The 21,922-nt window shown below is 30.9% G+C and overlaps 1 protein-coding gene across 3 annotated transcripts in view; it reads right to left on the reverse strand.

The window, feature by feature from the left end:
* The window catches only part of LOC119601861, a 181,246-nt gene that overhangs the window by 64,514 nt on the left and 94,810 nt on the right, over positions 1 to 21,922 (reverse strand). For all 3 annotated transcript variants that reach the window (XM_037953082.1, XM_037953079.1, XM_037953080.1), the window contains one exon: positions 9,341 to 9,411. The gene's annotated coding sequence lies outside the window, so the exon portion shown is untranslated. The remainder of the gene's footprint in view (positions 1 to 9,340; positions 9,412 to 21,922) is intronic.

Raw genomic sequence — 21,922 nt, forward strand, 5'->3', positions numbered from 1 at the left:
TGTTTTAGAAACGTTTTACAGTGATCTATAAAAGATTTATATATTTTCGACATAACATGTTTGGCTATAAGTAAGGGACCAGAAAGCGTATTATGGACCCATCCTTACAGAATTTGGTACAGATATTTTTGTTTCTATAAATTTGTTTATGACGAATTTCACAACTATGCTGGTATTATTAAGCCTGTTATGAGCGTTAAAGTCATTTTCTGAAGAAGAATTTGCGGGTATGCGGGTATGGTCAACAATGAACTGATCATAAAAAAATTTTGGAGAGAGATTTTTCTTCCTATAATACTTGTTAGAGTCATTTTCCGAAGTAGACCTCATAAAAGGGGATTGGTCAATTATGTTCGGATCGTCTTAAAATTTGGTCGAGAAATTTTGTTCTTATAAAACTTGTTTGTGTCAAATTTCGTCGCTTACTGCTATTATTAGGACACTTAAGAGCGGTAGGGTAATTTTCTAGTGGTGATCTTATATGGTGGAAGGATCAATTATGAGTCGATAGTCACCAAATTTGGTAAAGAGATTTTTGTTCTTGTTTGTGTTGAATTTAGTCATAATACAGCTATTATTAAGACAGTTATGAGCGTTAAAATCAAATTTGGAAGATAGATATTGGTTCTTATAAAAGTTGTTTATTTTGAATTTCGTTGAAATATTGCTACTGTTAAGTCAATTATGATCGTTAGTCATTTTCTGAAAAGGACCTTATATTGGGGTTGGTAAAATATGGTTCGATGTCCGCAATACATCACAATATAATTTTTGTATGCATAAAAAAAACTTTATCTTGATTGCCGCCAAATTAATATATTACTTTATGCTGTATTATCTGCGTCATCAATTTTCGTTATTTTTACATTTCCTGATATGCTTCGAAAAGCCTTTTAAATTATAGCACTGTCGCCCTACTCTAATAAACTTCTATATTTTTATAAAACGAGTCTTTAAAAAATGCATTCGAATGACACATAAAAATTCAAAAAGTATTTGTAGTCAAAAATCTATAAGAAAGATTCCTTGCATAATGTCCTGTAGATAATTAAATCAAAAATTATGTTTTTGAAGTGAATTCAAAAAGTATTTCGTCATATGAAATCCAAAAAGCCCTAAGTTACATTGAACAAATTTTTTAGGAGAAGCAAAAAACCGTTTTTGTTTTGCTTACGGAGATATGAAACATACGCCCTTGAGAATTTGTATTTTTCTTAAACCCAAAAGAGCGTAAGTTACATTAAAAATAGTAAGTTTTAACATTTTCAACTAAATTCAAATCTGGTTTTGTTGGTCAAATAGGCCGAAAAAATCATAAAGCTTCTTTGTTTTTATAAAGATTTTCGGAAATTGGAATTTTTCTTTGAAAAAATTCTAAAACTGTTAAAATAATCTCTATATTACAAGGATTCGCTAAAAGTGCCATTTTTGTTTAAATTAACTTTTAACATTTCACAGTTTCGAAGTTAAAAATTTAAAAGAATTTTAAAATTTTCATGAATTTTAAGGTAATTTTAGAACATAACCTTTTAAAATTTCTTTGATAGGGACGCTGATTTTAATTGTGGGAGTGTAAAATTTAGCAGGAACATATATTTTGATACGGTGCGTTATAATCAATCAAAAAGTCGATTTTGATTTTTTTGTAACTTTGGATTTCATATGACGATTTGTAAAGTTTTAATAAACAAAAATTTTGTGGCTCTTTTAAAACACATGTTTTGTAAACTGTAAATTTTGGCTCTTCCAACTCAAAAGTTTGCCGACCCCTGGTCTAGGCGATAGTCTGGACTATAGACTGGACTATAGGCTGGACTATAGGCTGGACTATAGGCTGGTCTATAGGCTGGTCTATAGTCTAGTCTATAGTCTGGACTATAATCTAGTCCGATCTATAGTTTAGTCTAGAGTGTATATTCTAATCTAGTCTATAGTCTGGACTATTTTCTAGTCTATTGTCTGGACTATAGTCTAATCTTTAGTCTGGACTATAGAGTGGTCTATAGTGTAGTCCTTAGTCTGGACTTTAGTCTGGTCTATAGTCTAGTCTATTGTCTGGACTATAGTCTAGTCTATAGTCTGAACTATAGTTTAGTCTTGAGTTTATACTCTAATGATCTGGACTATACATTTTCCTTGGGTCTGAACTATATTCCTGTCTATAATCTGTACTTTAGTCTAGTCTCATATATTTAAAGGAATACTTAGGAATTTGTCTTCTCCCCTTTTGTATAGCTCCTCCATTCATCAACTATTTTTATAATAAATTCATTAAGTCGCATTTAAACCAAATGTCTGCTGTCAGCAGTAGTAGAAAAAGACAAAAAAAAAGCAAAGCGATTTTTTTTTTTAAATAAAGATAAAATATTCAGAACAGACTGTGACTAGCAGCATTAAACTTACAGACATATTTAAATATTTAAAATAAACACATTAAAATTAAAGGGACAAGCTGAGTTTTAAAAGGAAACTTAAGAAATGGGAAGAAAAAAACATAAAACAAAATGTTAAAACACTAATAAATGTGTGTTAAAAAAGGGATTTATATTTTGTGTTAAGAACAGTTAATAAAAAGAATGAAATGTTAAAAATATTTAAAGTGGCTTAAAGAGTATTTAATAGGTAATAAGCTTAAAGAAGGAATTAAACACTATCGAACTTTATGAGGAAGCTAGAGAGTCCTTCTATCCGTTTTTTATAATTTTGTAAAATGCAATCCTTTACATACTGTTGTGTAGCTTTATATGTAAATTTTTTACCTTCTGCTGGGTTGTTTTTGTTGCCTGCATCTTAAATTATCAGTACTAGTTACATGCTTACAAGAACAAAACTATGTTGCAGACATTAAAACAGAAATAAACGAAATAAGTTTTAATCATCATCAGACATAAGCATGTATTTGTTAACAAGACATGTAAATATTTAACATTATGCAAATAATTATTGCACTATTTCAGATGCCAAGCAAAAGATTATATACACACACACAAACAAAAAAGGGAGAACAATTTTTAAGAAAAAAACCTAATTGTGGTTAAAAATAATGTTGTAGTATTTATTATTTACAATTGCTTAATATGGTTTATAGAGCAATTTGATAAAACTACTTAGACATTAGACAAAAGGAAAAAAATCTGGCAAAAAAAAAAGTAATAGAAAAGACAAACGTAACCCATATTAAGAAAATGAGGTTCTTTTAACTTACTAAATATGTTAGAAGTCAAGTAAATTTTACAGATTTTTTTTTCTAAACTTAAGACGCTGTCTTTAAAAGCAAGACATGTACTATATTTTCTACTTCCTTATTTAACTGAAAACACCAAAAACATTTTCAAAACCCGCTTACAATGTAAGGAAAACTAACACACACATATATACATATACACAACTAGAAAATAAAACAGTTAAATAGAAAATGTTTGTTAAAGAAAATTTTTCTATGTTTTTGTTTAGAAAGAAGTTTTCCTACTTCTTTTTTTTCTCTTTTTCTCTAACATTCAAAATTGCTTAAGTATTATAGCCAAGTTTAGAAAAATACTTTCTGGCCTTAAGAACCAAATTGCTTAAGTATCGTTATTGATGTTTTTCTTTAGTTTCTAGCTGTGGTGGCATCATTCATGTTTTTATCTCCGCGTGTGTGTGTGTGTTTTATATAGTTGTCCAGCATTTGGCCATGGTTGGTTACCATGTCTCTTAGCAAAAAGTTTCCCGTCAAGAAGTTTTCCTTCTTTTATAATTTGCGTGTCAAATAAGCGTATGTGCTACTTTGTTGTTGCTGTTTTATTTCTATTTCTGGAGTCTATATGTAGTTTGGTGTTGATTAATCTAGACTTGGGGTCATTTAGGTGTGATTTTAATCTAAACTATTTTAAAATTTATATAAAATATTATTTTTTTTCAAAGGCCAAAACATTAATTCTTGGAAATTTTTTAGTTATGAAAAACACGAGGTTAGTTTGAAAAGTATTTTTAACTATAGAAACTAAACTAAAGGCTATATCATTGACTAGACTAAAAACTAGAGTAGAGACTAGAGTAAAGACAAGACTATAGACCAGACTATAGATTAGACTATAGACTAGACTATAGACTAGACTAAAGACTATACTAAAGACTATACTAAAGACTATACTATAGACTAGATTATAGACTAGACTATAGACTAGATTATAGACTAGACTATAGACTAGGCTATAGACTAGACTATATACTAGACTATAGACTAGACTATAGACTAGTAGACTATAGACTAGACTATAGACTACACTATAGACTAGACTATAGACTAGACTATAGACTAGACTATAGACTAGACTATAGACTAGACTATAGACTAGACTATAGACTAGACTATAGACTAGACTATAGACTAGACTATAGACTAGACTATAGACTAGACTATAGACTAGACTATAGACTAGACTATAGACTAGACTATAGACTAGACTATAGACTAGACTATAGACTAGACTATAGACTAGACTATAGACTAGACTATAGACTAGACTATAGACTAGACTATAGACTAGACTATAGACTAGACTATAGACTAGACTATAGACTAGACTATAGACTAGACTATAGACTAGACTATAGACTAGACTATAGACTAGACTATAGACTAGACTATAGACTAGACTATAGACTAGACTATAGACTAGACTATAGACTAGACTATAGACTAGACTATAGACTAGACTATAGACTAGACTATAGACTAGACTATAGACTAGACTATAGACTAGACTAGACTATAGACTAGACTAGACTATAGACTAGACTATAGACTAGACTATAGACTAGACTATAGACTAGACTATAGACTAGACTATAGACTAGACTATAGACTAGACTATAGACTAGACTATAGACTAGACTATAGACTACACTATAGACTAGACTATAGACTAGACTATAGACTACACTATAGACTAGACTATAGACTAGACTATAGACTAGACTATAGTTAGGTTCTAGGATATAGCCTAGAACCTAACCTATAGACTTGACTAAAGACTAGACTATAGACTAAGATATAGACTAGACTATAGACTAAAGTATAGTCCAGACTCTAGACTAGACTATAGGCCAGACTCTACACAAGATTATAGACCTGGATATATACTAGACTATAGTACATACCAGACCAGACTATGGACTATACTATACTCCTGATTATGGACTAGAATGCAGTCCAGACTATAGTTTAGACTATAGACTAGACTATAGATCAGTATACTATACACCAGTATACAATTTATACTATAGTCTTGTATATAGTCTGGAGTATAGTCAGACTATAGACTAGACATTAGTCCAGAATATAGACAAGACTATAGTCCAGACTATAGACAGGACTATAGTATAGACTGTTGACTAGATTATTAATATAAACTTTACAATTTCAAATTATTTTCCCAATTAAAAAATTGCTAACAATTTGCCCATGAAAACGGAAGCTAAATTAGCAAGCACTGCCATCAAAGCATATTCCCCTGTTGCTATAACAAAAACTAACTTTTGTAATTTTTCATTTTAATTTGCATATATGCACGTCTATCAATTCCGGCAATGACAATTGATACCAAAAGACATGTAACAAACATTGAATGCTAAAAAAATAGAAAGAAACTAAAGGAGAAAAGTCTAAAAAAGAATTTGTAAAATTATCACAGTATAGCATGTCAGGCAGATTTCAGCAAACAAGTAATAAGGCTACTGTAGAAAGCTACTTGTAAGCAGATAGCTAAACCTCCAAGGTAAAAATTAAAAGAAAAATATGCCAGAAACCAGTATTAATCCTAAAGGTAGAAATAACAGAGAAAATCTATCTATAGACTCATTTAATCCATAATATTTAAATAAAACTGACAAGTTTAACATTTTGAAAAAAAAACTATGGATTTGCAGCTTAACATTAGTATAAAGATGAGTGGTTCTTCATACAAATTTATTACAAATGTCATTACTACTTTAAGACAACTTTTGAAATGTTTCCTCTTTCTTTAGTTTGTAACCATAAATTTTGAAATCTTCTTGAGCACAATCACAATCATGTTAATAGCAGGCTTTTTAAATTTTGAAATCCATCTATATTTCAATGTCAATAGTTTTGTAAGTTTGTTTGTTTCTTAGCAGCAGCAGCAGCAGCATGTTGAGTCATTCTTTCGTCGAATTCTAGTCTAAGGTCTATGTGTACTTAACAACATTGTAAAGGAAACTATTGTAAATATTCTACAACTCATCTGAGACAGTTTTTTGTCTACTTATATTGTGTTGTAGGAGGAGGAGGAGTAGAAGGCTTGTCTTTTCACACATACTCTCTCATACAATATGAGAAATTATGAGTCCCTTTAGAAGTTTGTTTTGTATTCATTTTTATGATTTATGGTTTCAGCAAGATGACATTATGAGATTTTGTTCGAAAAAAAATCACAAACTCCTACATACATATTTTTGAACAATATTTGTTGAGTTTGTTTGAACAAAACAAAAGACTGAAGACACAAACTTTGAAAAAAAATTTTTGTTTTTTAATTTGCTAAATATTTTAGTTTTATGGAGTTCCTAGAGCTTTTTACGGAATTTTTGTAAAATTTTCTTAATTTCAATATTAAGCCTGAATTTTCGGTATTTGAAAAAAAAATGCAAAATTTTAAAAAATCATAGATAATAAAAGAAATTTATTGAAATGAAGCATTTTAAGCAAAGATTTTGAAATTTCTAGGTCTGTTCTTGTTCAGTTTTTGTTCAGTTCTAGTTCTGTTCTAGTTCTGTTCTAGTTCTGTTCTAGTTCTGTTCTAGTTCTGTTCTAGTTCTGTTCTAGTTCTGTTCTAGTTCTGTTCTAGTTCTGTTCTAGTTCCGTTCTAGTTCTGTTCTAGTTCTGTTCTAGTTCTGTTCTAGTTCTGTTCTAGTTCTGTTCTAGTTCTGTTCTAGTTCAGTTCTGTTCTAGTTCTGTTCTAGTTCTGTTTCTAGTTCTGTTCTAGTTCTGTTCTAGTTCTGTTCTAGTTCTGTTCTAGTTCTGTTCTAGTTCTGTTCTAGTTCTGTTCTAGTTCTGTTCTAGTTCTGTTCTAGTTCTGTTCTAGTTCTGTTTCTAGTTCTGTTCTAGTTCTGTTCTAGTTCTGTTCTCGTTCAGTTCTCGTTCAGTTCTAGTTCAGTTCTAGTTCAGTTCTAGTTTAGTTCTAGTTCAGTTCTAGTTCAGTTCTAGTTCAGTTCTAGTTCAGTTCTAGTTCAGTTCTAGTTCAGTTCTAGTTCAGTTCTAGTTCAGTTCTAGTTCAGTTCTAGTTCAGTTCTAGTTCAGTTCTAGTTCAGTTCTAGTTCAGTTCTAGTTCAGTTCTAGTTCAGTTCTAGTTCAGTTCTAGTTCAGTTCTAGTTCAGTTCTAGTTCCAGTTCTAGTTCAGTTCTAGTTCAGTTCTAGTTCAGTTCTAGTTCAGTTCTAGTCAGTTCTAGTTCAGTTCTAGTTCAGTTCTAGTTCAGTTCTAGTTCAGTTCTAGTTCAGTTCTAGTTCAGTTCTAGTTCAGTTCTAGTTCAGTTCTAGTTCAGTTCTAGTTCAGTTCTAGTTCAGTTCTAGTTCAGTTCTAGTTCAGTTCTAGTTCAGTTCTAGTTCAGTTCTAGTTCAGTTCTAGTTCAGTTCTAGTTCAGTTCTAGTTCAGTTCTAGTTCAGTTCTAGTTCAGTTCTAGTTCAGTTCTAGTTCAGTTCTAGTTCAGTTCTAGTTCAGTTCTAGTTCAGTTCTAGTTCAGTTCTAGTTCAGTTCTAGTTCAGTTCTAGTTCAGTTCTAGTTCAGTTCTAGTTCAGTTCTAGTTCAGTTCTAGTTCAGTTCTAGTTCAGTTCTAGTTCAGTTCTAGTTCAGTTCTAGTTCAGTCTAGTTCAGTTCTAGTTCAGTTCTAGTTCAGTTCTAGTTCAGTTCTAGTTCAGTTCTAGTTCAGTTCTAGTTCAGTTCTAGTTCAGTTCTAGTTCAGTTCTAGTTCAGTTCTAGTTCAGTTCTAGTTCAGTTCTAGTTCTGTTCTAGTTCAGTTCTAGTTCAGTTCTAGTTCAGTTCTAGTAGAGTTCTAGTTGAGTTCTTGTTGAGTTATAGTTCAGTTCTAGTTGAGTTCTAGTTGAGTTCTAGTTGAGTTCCAGTTTTGTTCTAGTTGAGTTCTATTTGAGTTCTAGTGGAGTTCTAGTTCAGTTCTAGTTCAGTTCTAGTTCAGTTCTAGTTCAGTTCTAGTTCAGTTCTAGTTCAGTTCTAGTTCAGTTCTAGTTCAGTTCAGTTCTAGTTCAGTTCTAGTTCAGTTCTAGTTCAGTTCTAGTTCAGTTCTAGTTCAGTTCTAGTTCAGTTCTAGTTCAGTTCTAGTTCAGTTCTAGTTCAGTTCTAGTTCAGTTCTAGTTCAGTTATAGTTTAGTTGTGTTCATATCTAATTCAAATTTAGTTCTGTTGTAATGCTGTTATAGTTTTAAAATCATGGGACTATTTACGATTTTATGTTTATTTTTTTAATTAATTTAGTTTTCTATTTCATTTATCTAAATTTAATCTTTATTTTAAAAAGAAAGTTCTTAATTGGCCGCTTCTTTTATGAAGTTTTGCTTTCGGGGTTTGTTTCTTAAGTCTTTTGTTTGTTGTGTTTTAAGCTAAACAGTTTGCTTCAAATTAAATTACATTGAAATGTTATCTAAAAAAACATTAAAAACCATCTTAATAATTATAAATAATAATGTGGTAAAAATACCATAAAACACAATAACCTTAGGCAGCAAAAAGTACTTTATAGTGTTATGAACAACAAGAAGAGGGGACTGACATTTTGCTTATTTTTTTCTGCAAAACTTTAAACACTTGGAAAATTTCTAACTTCCGCTACAAAAGTAGCATGAAGTAAGGAAATTATTATTTCAATAAGAAATAAACTTAAAACACGCGCTAAACCAAGAGGGACAGACAGACAGACCTTTAAAACAGTAAATAACAAAAAGCAAACTAAATCTATATAGATTTCTATCAATTGCTGTAGTGCAGTAAAAACAACTAAGTTAAGTTTTCAACACCTGCTGAGCTAATGTCGTTTGTTAATGTGTGTATAGAGTTTGTTTCTCTCTCTATATGCAACATGTTTTGCCAGCTATTACGCATTTGGCATAGGAAAAACCTGTAATCTATTAGCAAAAGTTATTAACTTGTAAGGAAAAGAAACCTTATTTTCTTTTGCTTTGTTCTTTTTTTTTTTGTAATTTAATTTCTTAAGCAATATGTGGTAAAACGAAGAGTTTTTTTTATCTATAACTGCAATTATGGCAAATGTTAATCAAGGCGCCCTTTAATAGTTTATTATTTTATTTTATAACTTTTTTGCTTAAACTTACCTTTTTATAAGAATTCGTTATAAAGTCTTTGCTGAAGCTGCTGTTTGTTTTTCCTGGTTATATAATCAAGCCTAAAAATAAACATAAAAATAACAAAAAAAAAAAAAACGTTAGAAAAATTGCTTTAAGAAAAACAGAACTTAACTGCTAAAGATAATTACACAATGACCCTTAATGAACGTGGGCTGCCAGCAAAAGCTTTAAATAGTTTTTTTTCCTAAAAAAAGTCTGTAGGTTTTTTAAAACATTAAGATAAAAACCTTAAAAAAGTCATTAAAATTTTCTTTAGATTAAAAACCATATTGACAAATTGCTAAATAATATTTCTTTTACAATTAAAATACAAAAAAAGAAAATTCCATTAAATATCAATTTAAATCAATAATAAAATAAAAACATTTATCATCCTTTGATACAACTGCTAATGAGCCCATAAATTAAACTTGTTTTGCAACAGCAATCCTAGAGAAGTAAAGAAATCATACAAACTTATTAATAACTTATACTAAACTTAACTTATTAAAAAGAGCATTAAAGAACTTGTTTACAATTCTAGTTTAATTCTAATAAAGTTCTCTAGCTATATTGTAATAAAGTTCTAGTTGAAATCTAGTTGAATTTTAGTTGAAATCTAGTTGAATTCTAGTTGAGTTCTAGTTGAGTTCTAGTTGAGTTCTAGTTGAGTTTAGTTGAGTTCTAATTGAGTTCTAGTTGAGTTCTAATTGAGTTCTAGTTGAGTTCTAGTGGAGTTCTAGTTCAGTTCTAGTTGAGTTCTAGTTCAGTTCTAGTTGAGTTATAGATGAATTCTAGTTGAGTTCTAATACTAGTTCAGTACTAGTTCAGTTCTAGTTCAGTTCTAGTTCAGTCTTGTCGAGTTATAGTTGAGTTCTAGTTGAGTTCTAGTTCAATTCTAGTTCAGTTCTAGTTGAGTACTAGTTCAGTTCTAGTTGAGTACTAGTTCAGTTCTAGTTTAGTTCTAGTTGAGTTCTAGTTGAGTTCTAGTTGAGTTCTAGTTGAGTTCTAGTTGAGTTTTAGTTGAGTTTTAGTTCAGTTCTAGTTGAGTTCTAGTTGAGTTTTTGTTGAGTTATAGTTGAGTTCTAGTTTAGTTCTAGTTAAGTTCTTGTTGAGTTTTAGTTCAGTTCTAGTTGAGTTCTTGTTGATTTATAGTTCAGTTCTAGTTGAGTTCTACTTGAGTTCTAGTTGAATTTTGGTTGAGTTCTAGTTTTGTTCTAGTTGAGTTCTAGTTGATTTCTAGTTGAGTTCTAGTTGAGTTCTAGTTTTGTTCTAGTTGAGTTCTAGTTGAGTTCTAGTTGAGTTCTGGTTGAGTTCTAGTAGAGTTCTAGTTGAGTTCTAGTTGAGTTATAGTTGAGTTATAGTTGAGTCCTCGTTGAGTTCTAGTTGAGTTCTATTTCAGTTCTAGTTGAGTTCTAGTTGAATTCTAGTTGAGTTCTAATTGAGTTCTAATTTAGTTCTAGTTGAGTTCTAGTTGAATTCTAGTTGAGTTCTAATTGAGTTCTGGTTGAGTTCTGGTTGAGTTCTAGTTGAGTTCTAGTAGAGTTCTAGTTGAGTTCTAGTTGAGTTCTACTTGAGTTCTATTTCAGTTCTAGTTGAGTTCTTGTTGAGTGCTAGTTGAGTTATAGTTGAGATCTAGTTGAATTCTATTTGAGTTCTAGTTGAGTTTTAGTTCAGTTCTAGTTCGGTTCTAGTTGAGTTCTAGTTGAGTTCTAGTTGAGTTCTAGTTGAGTTCTAGTTGAGTTCTAGTTGAGTTCTAGTTGAGTTCTAGTTGAGTTCTAGTTGAGTTCTAGTTGAGTTCTAGTTGAATTCTAGTTGAGTTCTAGTTCTAGTTCTGTTCTAGTTCTGTTCTAGTCTGTTCTAGTTCTGTTCTAGTTCTGTTCTAGTTCTGTTCTAGTTCTGTTCTAGTTCTGTTCTAGTTCTGTTCTAGTTCTGTTCATAGTTCTGTTCTAGTTCTGTTCTAGTTCTGTTCTAGTTCAGTTCTAGTTCAGTTCTAGTTCTAGTTCTAGTTCAGTTCTAGTTCTGTTCTAGTTCTGTTCTAGTTCTGTTCTAGTTCTGTTCTAGTTCTGTTCTAGTTCTGTTCTAGTTCTGTTCTAGTTCTGTTCTAGTTCTGTTCTAGTTCTGTTCTAGTTCTGTTCTAGTTCTGTTCTAGTTCTGTTCTTCTAGTTCTGTTCTAGTTCTGTTCTAGTTCTAGTTCTGTTCTAGTTCTGTTCTAGTGTTCTATTTCTGTTCTAGTTCTGTTCTAGTTCTGTTCTAGTTCTGTTCTAGTTCTGTTCTAGTTCTGTTTCTAGTTCTGTTCTAGTTCTGTTCTAGTTCTGTTCTAGTTCTGTTCTAGTTCTGTCTAGTTCTGTTCTAGTTCTATTCTAGTTCTGTTCTAGTTCTGTTCTAGTTCTGTTCTAGTTCTGTTCTACTTCTGTTCTAGTTCTGTTCTAGTTCTGTTCTAGTTCTGTTCTAGTTCTGTTCTAGTTCTGTTCTAGTTCTGTTCTAGTTCTGTTCTAGTTCTGTTCTAGTTCTGTTCTAGTTCTGTTCTAGTTCTGTTCTAGTTCTGTTCTAGTTCTGTTCTAGTTCAGTTCTAGTTAGTTCTAGTTAGTTCTAGTTCTTCTAGTTCTGTTTAGTTCTGTTCTAGTTCTGTTCTAGTTTGTTCTAGTTCTGTTCTAGTTCTGTTCTAGTTCTGTTCTAGTTCTGTTCTAGTTTCTGTTCTAGTTCTGTTCTAGTTCTGTTCTAGTTCTGTTCTAGTTCTGTTCTAGTTCTGTTCTAGTTCTGTTTTAGTTCTGTTCTAGTTCTGTTCTAGTTTTGTTCTAGTTCTGTTCTAGTTCTGTTCTAGTTCTGTTCTAGTTCTGTTCTAGTTCTGTTTCTAGTTCTGTTCTATTCTAGTTAGGTTTCTAGTTCTGTTCTAGTTCTTAGTTCTGTTCTAGTTCTGTTCTAGTTCTGTTCTAGTTCTGTTCTAGTTCTGTTCTAGTTCTGTTCTAGTTCTGTTCTAGTTCTGTTCTAGTTCTGTTCTAGTTCTGTTCTAGTTCTGTTCTAGTTCTGTTCTAGTTCTGTTCTAGTTCTGTTCTAGTTCTGTTCTAGTTCTGTTCTAGTTCTGTTCTAGTCTGTTCTAGTTCTGTTCTAGTTCTGTTCTAGTTCTGTTCTAGTTTCTGTTCTAGTTCTGTTCTAGTTCTGTTCTAGTTCTGTTCTAGTTCTGTTCTAGTTCTGTTCTAGTTCTGTTCTAGTTCTGTTCTAGTTCTGTTCTAGTTCTGTTCTAGTTCTGTTCTAGTTCTGTTCTAGTTCTGTTCTAGTTCTATTCTAGTTCTGTTCTAGTTCTGTTCTAGTTCTGTTCTAGTTCTGTTTTCTGTTCTAGTTCTGTTCTAGTTCTGTTCTAGTTTGTTCTAGTTCTGTTCTAGTTCTGTTCTAGTTCTGTTCTAGTTCTGTTCTAGTTCTGTTCTAGTTCTGTTCTAGTTCTGTTCTAGTTCTGTTCTAGTTCTGTTCTAGTTCTGTTCTAGTTCTGTTCTAGTTCTAGTTCAGTTCTAGTTTCAGTTCTAGTTCTGTTCTAGTTCTGTTTAGTTCTGTTCTAGTTCTGTTCTAGTTTTGTTCTAGTTCTGTTCTAGTCTGTTCTAGTTCTGTTCTGGTTCTGTTCTAGTTCTGTTCTAGTTCTGTTCTGTTCTAGTTCTGTTCTAGTTCAGTTCTAGTTCAGTTCTAGTTCAGTTCTAGTTCTGTTCTAGTTCTGTTTAGTTCTGTTCTAGTTCTGTTCTAGTTTTGTTCTAGTTCTGTTCTAGTTCTGTTCTAGTTCTGTTCTGGTTCTGTTCTAGTTCTGTTCTAGTTCTGTTCTATTCTAGTTATGTTCTAGTTCTGTTCTAGTTCTGTTCTGGTTCTGTTCTAGTTCTGTTCTAGTTCTGTTCTAGTTCTGTTCTAGTTCTGTTCTAGTTCTGTTCTAGTTCTGTTCTAGTTCTGTTCTAGTTCTGTTCTAGTTCTGTTCTAGTTCTGTTCTAGTTCTGTTCTAGTTCTGTTCTAGTGCTGTTCTAGTTCTGTTCTAGTTCTGTTCTAGTTCTGTTCTAGTTATGTTCTAGTTCTGTTCTAGTTATGTTCTAGTTCTGTTCTAGTTCTGTTCTAGTTCTGTTCTAGTTCTGTTCTAGTTCTGTTCTAGTTCTGTTCTAGTTCTGTTCTAGTTCTGTTCTAGTTCTGTTCTAGTTCTGTTCTAGTTCTGTTCTAGTTCTGTTCTAGTTCTGTTCTAGTTCTGTTCTAGTTCTGTTCTAGTTCTGTTCTAGTTCTGTTCTAGTTCTGTTCTAGTTCTGTTCTAGTTCTGTTCTAGTTCTATTCTAGTTCTGTTCTAGTTCTGTTCTAGTTCTGTTCTAGTTCTCTTCTAGTTCTGTTCTAGTTCTGTTCTAGTTCTGTTCTAGTTCAGAACTTTAAATGTTTTTAGTATTTTATGACTACAGCAACATGTTCTTAAGATTTTTTATGAATAAATTGTTATATTTTATGTTTATTAGATTTTAATTTAAAATAGATTTTACTTTTTATTTACAAAAACTTTTACTTAGTTTATAGCCATTTAATCTCAAATGTCTATTGATTTCCTTTTACCATTTTCCACCTGTCTGCTTAGGCTTAGAAACAAACAATTATGCAGCAAGTTTCTTACACCTGCATGAATAAATCTAATATTCAGCTTATAAGCTGGCTTTAGGATTTTTATTAAACTTTAAGAATATTTAATGAATTTCTAACCCCTAAAACCAAATATAACTGAAAAATCCAGTATAACAACATAATCAGCATTTTCATAAAGGAACGGACTGGAGAGATTTAATCTGAGTAGGAAAAAATAGTAAGAAATGTGGTTTATGGCTGGCAATTGATGATGCTCTTAATTTAGTTGGTTTAAGCATACAAATGTTGCCACTTAAAATTTTAATAACCAAGTAAACGCCTGTCTGACTGACGACTACGACGACTGGTGATATAGTGTCTCTGTAAGTTTAAAGTGCTACAAAGAATAGCTTAGACTTATATTTGGTGTAATTTCTAGGAGTTATTTTCTTTTTTTTTGTTTTATTTCTTTTCATCTCAACATTTCATCGAAATAGACAGCAGCAGCAGCATATGCAAGCCTCAAGTAAAAACTTGCTAACTAATGATATACTAGCTGACTGACTGGCTGCTATCTTAAGAAAATATGTTCAAATGAATGTTTACCAGTAAGGCCAGTTTTACATTGATATTGCTCCCATTACGGTTTACGAAAAATATCAGAAAAATTTGTAGAAGATATAAAAAAAGACACTGTCAAGAATCTGTGCTATTTGTGGCTGAGGTATTTGCTCTAGCAGCTTCTTCTGGCCAAAGTATGATAGAGCGAGAACATGAAAGAATATTGAGAAAAAAAAAATAAACTAAAAAAAAGCTGCATCAACAAATAACGGCATATAATTTACTTGACTTATACTCGTTATTCAATAATAATGGTATTTAATGCTGCAGCAATAACAGCCAAAAGATACAAACATATCAGCAGCTACATTTGCTGTATGTTATTTGTGTATGCAACAGGCAGCAGCAGGCAGCATCATGTTCATCAAGATCTTGATTGTACCAAATTGAACATGCAGAGCATTAGCTCTTGAGCACTTGAAATACACAACAACATCCAACAACCCCAAACTACTTTATTACACCAAAGCAAACACTTCAACTCAATTAAGCACACACAAGAAAAATTTCTTAAAAAAAAAAAAAAACTAAAAAAATCATCATCATATTTGTGTTTGAAATTCATTGAGCAGAGTTAGAGAGAGAGCAAGAAATCAGCCATTTTTCTGTTGTTATTTGTAATTGATATTCTAAGCCTGAACAATTCATTTGTAGTTGCAGCTTCTATAGGCCTTAGACATCGCATACGTTTAGTGCAACACATTATTTTTAATACCTTAAGTAACACAAATTAAGCTTGAAACATTTATTATATAAATTTTCCATATACAACACACAATTGCTGGCAGTTAAGTCTAACTTTTAAAATCTCCACTTGAAATTATAGTAGTAATTAGAGTTAATAGTATATTGATAGAGTCTTTTTCTAAAGAGTCTCTCTTATTCTCTAGTATCTGCCTTTATGTCATGATGTTACATTACTTCCTGCTTTTTTATAAAAAAAAAATTTAAGAATTAATTTGAACTCGTTTTTTGTAAATATAACTATAATATTAAATATTTACAAAAACATTAAGAAACATGCTTAAATTACCTATAAATGATGAAATTATTAAAGAAAGAGAAAATTGAATTAAAATACAAAGATTTAAAAGGCACACGATTTATGTGTAAGTTTAAGTAAACAAAAGACTTAGGAAAGCTACATCAAAAAGGGAAGGTAGAACTTATTAAGGAACTGAACTAGAACAGAACTGGAGCAGAACTAGAACAGAACTGGAACAGAACTAGAACAGAACTAGAACAGAACTAGAACAGAACTAGAACAGAACTAGAACAGAACTAGAACAGAACTAGAACAGAACTACAACAGAACTACAACAGAACTAGAACAGAACTAGAACAGAACTAGAACAGAACTAGAACAGAACTAGAACAGAACTAGAACAGAACTAGAACAGAACTAGAACAGAACTAGAACAGAACTGGAACAGAACTAGAACAGAACTAGAACTAAAATAGAACTAAACTAGAACTAAACTAAACTTAACTAGAAACTAAAACTAGAACTAACTAGAACTAAACTAGAACTAAACTAGAACTAAACTAGAACTAAACTAGAACTAAACTAGAACTAAACTAGAACTAAACTAGAACTAAACTAGAACTAAACTAGAACTAAACTAGAACTAAACTAGAACTAACTAGAACTAAACCAGAACTAAAACTAAACTAAACTAGAACTAAACTAGAACTGAACTAGAACTAACTAGAACTAGAAATAACTAGAACTACTAGAACTAAGGTAGAACTAGATCTAAACTAGAACTAAAACTGAACTAGAACTAGAACTAAAACTGAACTAGAGCTGAACTGGAACTGAACTAGAACTGAACTAGAACTGAACTAGAACAGAACTAGAACAGAACTAGAACAGAACTAGAACAGAACTAGAACAGAACTAGAACAGAACTAGAACAGAACTAGAACAGAACTAGAACAGAACTAGAACAGAACTAGAACAGAACTAGAACAGAACTAGAACAGAACTAGAACAGAACTAGAACAGAACTAGAACAGAACTAGAACAGAACTAGAACAGAACTAGAACAGAACTAGAACAGAACTAGAACAGAACTAGAACAGAACTAGAACAGAACTAGAACAGAACTAGAACTAGAACAGAACTAGAACAGAACTAGAACAGAACTAGAACAGAACTAGAACAGAACTAGAACAGAACTAGAACAGAACTAAACAGAACTAGAATAGAACTAGAACAGAGCAGAACTAGAACAGAGCAGAACTAGAACAGAACTAGAACAGAACTAGAACAAACTAGAACAGAACTAGAACAGAACTAGAACAGAACTAGAACAGAACTAGAACAGAACTAGAACAGAACGAAACAGAACTAGAACAGAACTAAACAGAACTAGAACAGAACTAGAACAGAACTAGAACAGAACTAGAACAGAACTAGAACAGAACTAGAACAACTAGAACAGAACTAGAACAGAACTAGAACAGAACTAGAACAGAACTAGAACAGAACTAGAACTAGAACTAGAACAGAACTAGAACAGAACTAGAACTAGAACAGAACTAGAACAGAACTAGAACAGAACTAGAACAGAACTAGAACAGAACTAGAACAGAACTAAACAGAACTAGAACAGAACTAGAACAGAACTAGAACAGAACTAGAACAGAACTAGAACAGAACTAGAACAGAACTACAGAACTACAAGAACTAGAACAGAACTAGAACAGAACTAAAACAGACAGAACTAGAACAGAACTAGAACAGAACTAGAACAGAACTAGAACAGAACTAGAACAGAACTAGAACAGAACTAGAACAGAACTAGAACAGAACTAGAACAGAACTAGAACAGAACTAAACAGAACTAGAATAGAAACTAGACTAAACAGAACTAGAACAGAACGAACAGAACAGAACTAGAACAGAACTAGAACAGAACTAGAACAGACTAGAACAGAACTAGAACAGAACTAGAACAGAACTAGAACAGAACTAGAACAGAACTAGAACAGACTAGAACAGAACTAGAACAGAACTAGAACAGAACTAGAACAGAACTAGAACAGAACTACAACAGAACTAGAACAGAACTAGAACAGAACTAGAACAGAACTAGAACAGAACTAGAACAGAACTAGAACAGAACTAAAAACAGAACTAGAACAGAACTAGAACAGAACTAGAACAGAACTAGAACAGAACTAGAACAGAACTAGAACAGAACTAGAACAGAACTAGAACAGAACTAGAACAGAACTAGAACAGAACTAGAACAGAACTAGAACTAGAACTAGAACTAGAACTAACTAGAACTAGAACAGAACTAGAACAGAACTAGAACAGAACTAGAACAGACTAGAACAGAACTAGAACAGAACTAGAACAGAACTAGAACAGAACTAGAACAGAACTAGAACAGAACTAGAACAACTAGAACAGAACTAGAACAGAACTAGAACAGAACTAGAACAGAACTAGAACAACAGAACTAGAAAGAACAAACTAGAACAGAACTAGAACAGAACTAAACGAACTAGAACTACAGAACTAGAACAGAACTAGAACAGAACTAGAACAAACTAGAACAGAACTAGAACAGAACTAGAACAGAAGAATAGAACTAGAACAGAACTAGAACAGAACTAGAACAGAACTAGAACAAAACTAGAACAGAACTAGAACAGAACTAGAACAAACTAGAACAGAACTAGAACAGAACTAGAACAGAACTAGAACAGAACTAGAAAACTAGAACAGAACTAGAACAGAACTAGAACAGAACTAGAACAGAACTAGAACAGAACTAGAACAGAACTAGAACAGAACTAGAACAGAACTAGAACAGCACTAGAACAGAACTAGAACAGAACTAGAACTAGAACAGAACTAGAATAGAACTAGAACATAACTAGAACAGAACTAGAACTAGAACAGAGCTAGAACAGAACATAACTAGAACAGAGCTAGAACAGAACAGAACTAGAACAGAACTAGAACAGAACTAGAACAGAACTAGAACAGAACTAGAACTAAACTAGATCTAAACTAAAACTAACTAGAACTGGACTAGAATAGAAATGAACTAGTAGTGAACTAGTAATGTTTGGCAACATGTTGCCAAAGTTTAAAAAACTATTTGGGATTAAAATAAAGAAGTTTTCAAGACTCTTGGGAAATATTTTATACTGACTCAAGAAATTATATAAAATGTTCAAAATTTCTGTGATAACATGTTGCTATATGAAAAAACTTTGTTCTGCAACATGTTGCGGTAATATAAACTTTTGTAGTTAAGAAATTTTCTGCCTTTAAGCTTAAGTTCTGTCTAAGTTTTTATTTACCATATAGCTGGCAACTTGTTGTTTACTTTATTTATAATGTTTAACAACATTTATAATCTCTGGCTTCATAAACATAAGTGTGTTGGTATGTTTCTACAACAAACTTGCTAAACTTTTACAACTAGTAAAGTGTATTTTCTGGTAATTTATGAGTATTTTAACAATATTACCATAAATTCTTTATAGAAAACTTGGACTGGCTAAATGAATTTATTTTATGGCAGAAACCCTTTTATTGTAAGCAAAACTTAAAATGTTGCAAATATTGCCAGCGGGTTTTTAATAGAAAAGAAGTGAAGTTGAGGAGAAAAAAAGAAATAACACATTTTATTGTGTTTGAAAAAAACTACAGCTGCTATAAAACAATAACAATATTTAGAAGAAAAAAAAAAACTAACAACAATAGACAACAATAGTTGAAAAAAATGAAATTAAACTAAGGACTAGCTATCTAAGAAAAGACACTGAAAGAAATTTTAGGGGAAAAGTTTCATTTTGGTCTTAAATTTGCTCTATTTAAAGCAATTTTGAGGAAATTTGTCTCAGTGTATATTAAAGTTTTGTGGGCTTAATGTGTACAAAGTCGGTTTCACAAAAGTGTGGCTTTGAACGTTGTAACGATAACACCCGTTTACCAGCATTTAGACAAGAGCTATAACAACAACTTTAACTTTAGCTCTTGCCAGGCTCCTAGCATCAATTCTACAACAGCAACATGCAATACATATTTGAAAACATGGAAAATTGTAATAACAGAACACAAGCGGCAAAACAAGTACAAGCTTGTTTTGTACTCTTTTTTTTCCATTGGATACTTTTGCCAGCAACATCTTCCTTTAGTTCGGTGTGTGAAATAACTTAAGCATACAACAGCAAGAAAACCACTTTATAAAATGCATTCAAACGTAACGGTGGTGGGCATAAACAATTAGAACATTGTAACTCTGGCTAAAGAGTAAAGTGAAAGCTAGAAAAATACCAGCAATAGTCATGGACTTCAATAGAATTGCCTGTTAAAGTTTAGCTGCTGCTGCTGTTGAGGAGTTCAAAAGAGAGTCTTGTAGCAAGAATTTGTCCATAGTTTCTTTGTATCTAATCTAGTTCTTAATAACAAAAAAGTCTATATAAAATTATTATTATTGCACTACCAGCATATTAAGTATTAAAGAATATTTCATTCTAACTTTTTGCTGATGCTTTAATAAGATTAAAGTGTAACATTTTTTTAAAGTTAAGGTTCAATCAACTTTTTTGCACGTTTTTTGCCAAAAAATTCCAAAGAAACTAAAATTTTCTTTAAAATTACACAAGTAAAAAGCTAAGGGAAATGATAATCATTAAGTAATAGAGGTAATTAAACTCGGCAACATGTTGCCAACAAAAAATTTTCAAAATTTCTTAAAGCAAAAGTTAGGTTAACAACAAAAAACTTAAAGAAACTACAGAAATAATGTACTTAAAGTTAATTGAACTCTTTAGCAACATGTTGCTAAAACAATTTCTCACATTTTCTAAAAAGAAATATTAAAATTAAAAAAATTATAATTTGAAAATCTTTTATAATACAAAAATTTGCTTAAATATGAATAACATACTCTTGGCAACATGTTGCTTCAACATATTGAAATTTTTTTTTAATAAATTTTTTTCAATTAAGTACAAAATCTTTTGATTACATGTTATAGTAAAGAAATTTCTTTCAATTTAAAGAAAATACTATAAGCAACATGTTGCTAGAATAGATAATTGGCATAAATGTTGCTAAACATATTGTAGAAAACAATTTTTGTACAAAAAAATAATTTTATTTAAGTTTTTCTTAGCAAAATATTAAATTTAACAAATTCTGTAAAAAACCTCTCTCAGCAACATGTTGCAAAACTAAAAATTTAAGATTTTTTTAAGAAAACTCCCTGAAAAACATCAAATATAATTAAAAAATAAATACTTTTAAATCAAATATTTATTTTCGAAATGTTGCCGGTACTAACAAAGGCAGAAAGTGATATAAAAACCCTTAGCAACATTGTTGCCGAAAATGAAAATTCTCAAAAACAATGAAAAATTTAAAAAATATAAAGGCAGAAGTTTAAACTAAAAATTTTCATTACAAAAAAGTTGTTTTGCAACATGTTGTTGTCTTGAAATAGGCTTAAAACTAAGAAAATTTAACTACAACATGTTGCAGAACTTTAAATTTAATATTTTACAAGAAAAAACAGTTAAAAGTAAGACGCTTTTAATGAAATCTAAATAATATTAAACCAAGAATTCCAAAAAACCATGTAGCGGACTAATATTTTTACTTAAAGTTAAGGGAAATTGCTTAGCAACATTGTTGCTGAAAATAAAATTTCTTAAATTTAAAGAAATATGTATAAAATATAAACACAAAACCTTTAAGTAAAAATTTTCATTTGAAAAAAACTTATTAGCAACAAGTTGCTGGCTTATATGTCTTAATTAATTTAAATTATCTTTTAAGTTTAAATTTTATATTATTTTTAATTATTTCTCATTTTCTTACTCCCAAAACATACTTTCCATGTTTATTAAAGCTTTTTTATTAACAAAGCAGTTTCTAATTGAAAATTTTGTTTTTTTAGGTTTATTTTGAGAACTTATTAGCAAAACAAAGCTATTGTTTCTAAAAAACTAGAACACTTGTTAAACAAAACAATAGTTGTTTTGAGAGTAACCTCTTTTTACCTTCAAATTAAGTTTAATTTTAAATAATTATTTTTAAAAAAAACTAAAATAATTGTCATATTGTCTACTGGTTACAAAAAGAAAATGTGTGCTTGATTTTTGTAATGAAATGGAAACTTGTTTGTTATTGTTGTAAAGCAAAATGTTTAAAAATTTACTTAAAGAGTCATAAATATTACAACAATAATGTGAAATGAAATGGAAATTAAACTGAACTGAAATGAGAACACTTTCACGTTTTAAGATTTCTTTTAACAAACGAAAAAACTCACTGAATGGGTTACATACTTATCTATAAAAAATTTTATATAATTTTTATTTCGAAGTTGTTTAATAAACAAATTA

Source organism: Lucilia sericata, unplaced genomic scaffold, assembly GCF_015586225.1.
Source record: "Lucilia sericata isolate MDLA Ls3-8-SP2 unplaced genomic scaffold, ASM1558622v1 Contig000194F_arrow, whole genome shotgun sequence".
Lineage (NCBI taxonomy): Eukaryota > Metazoa > Arthropoda > Insecta > Diptera > Calliphoridae > Lucilia > Lucilia sericata.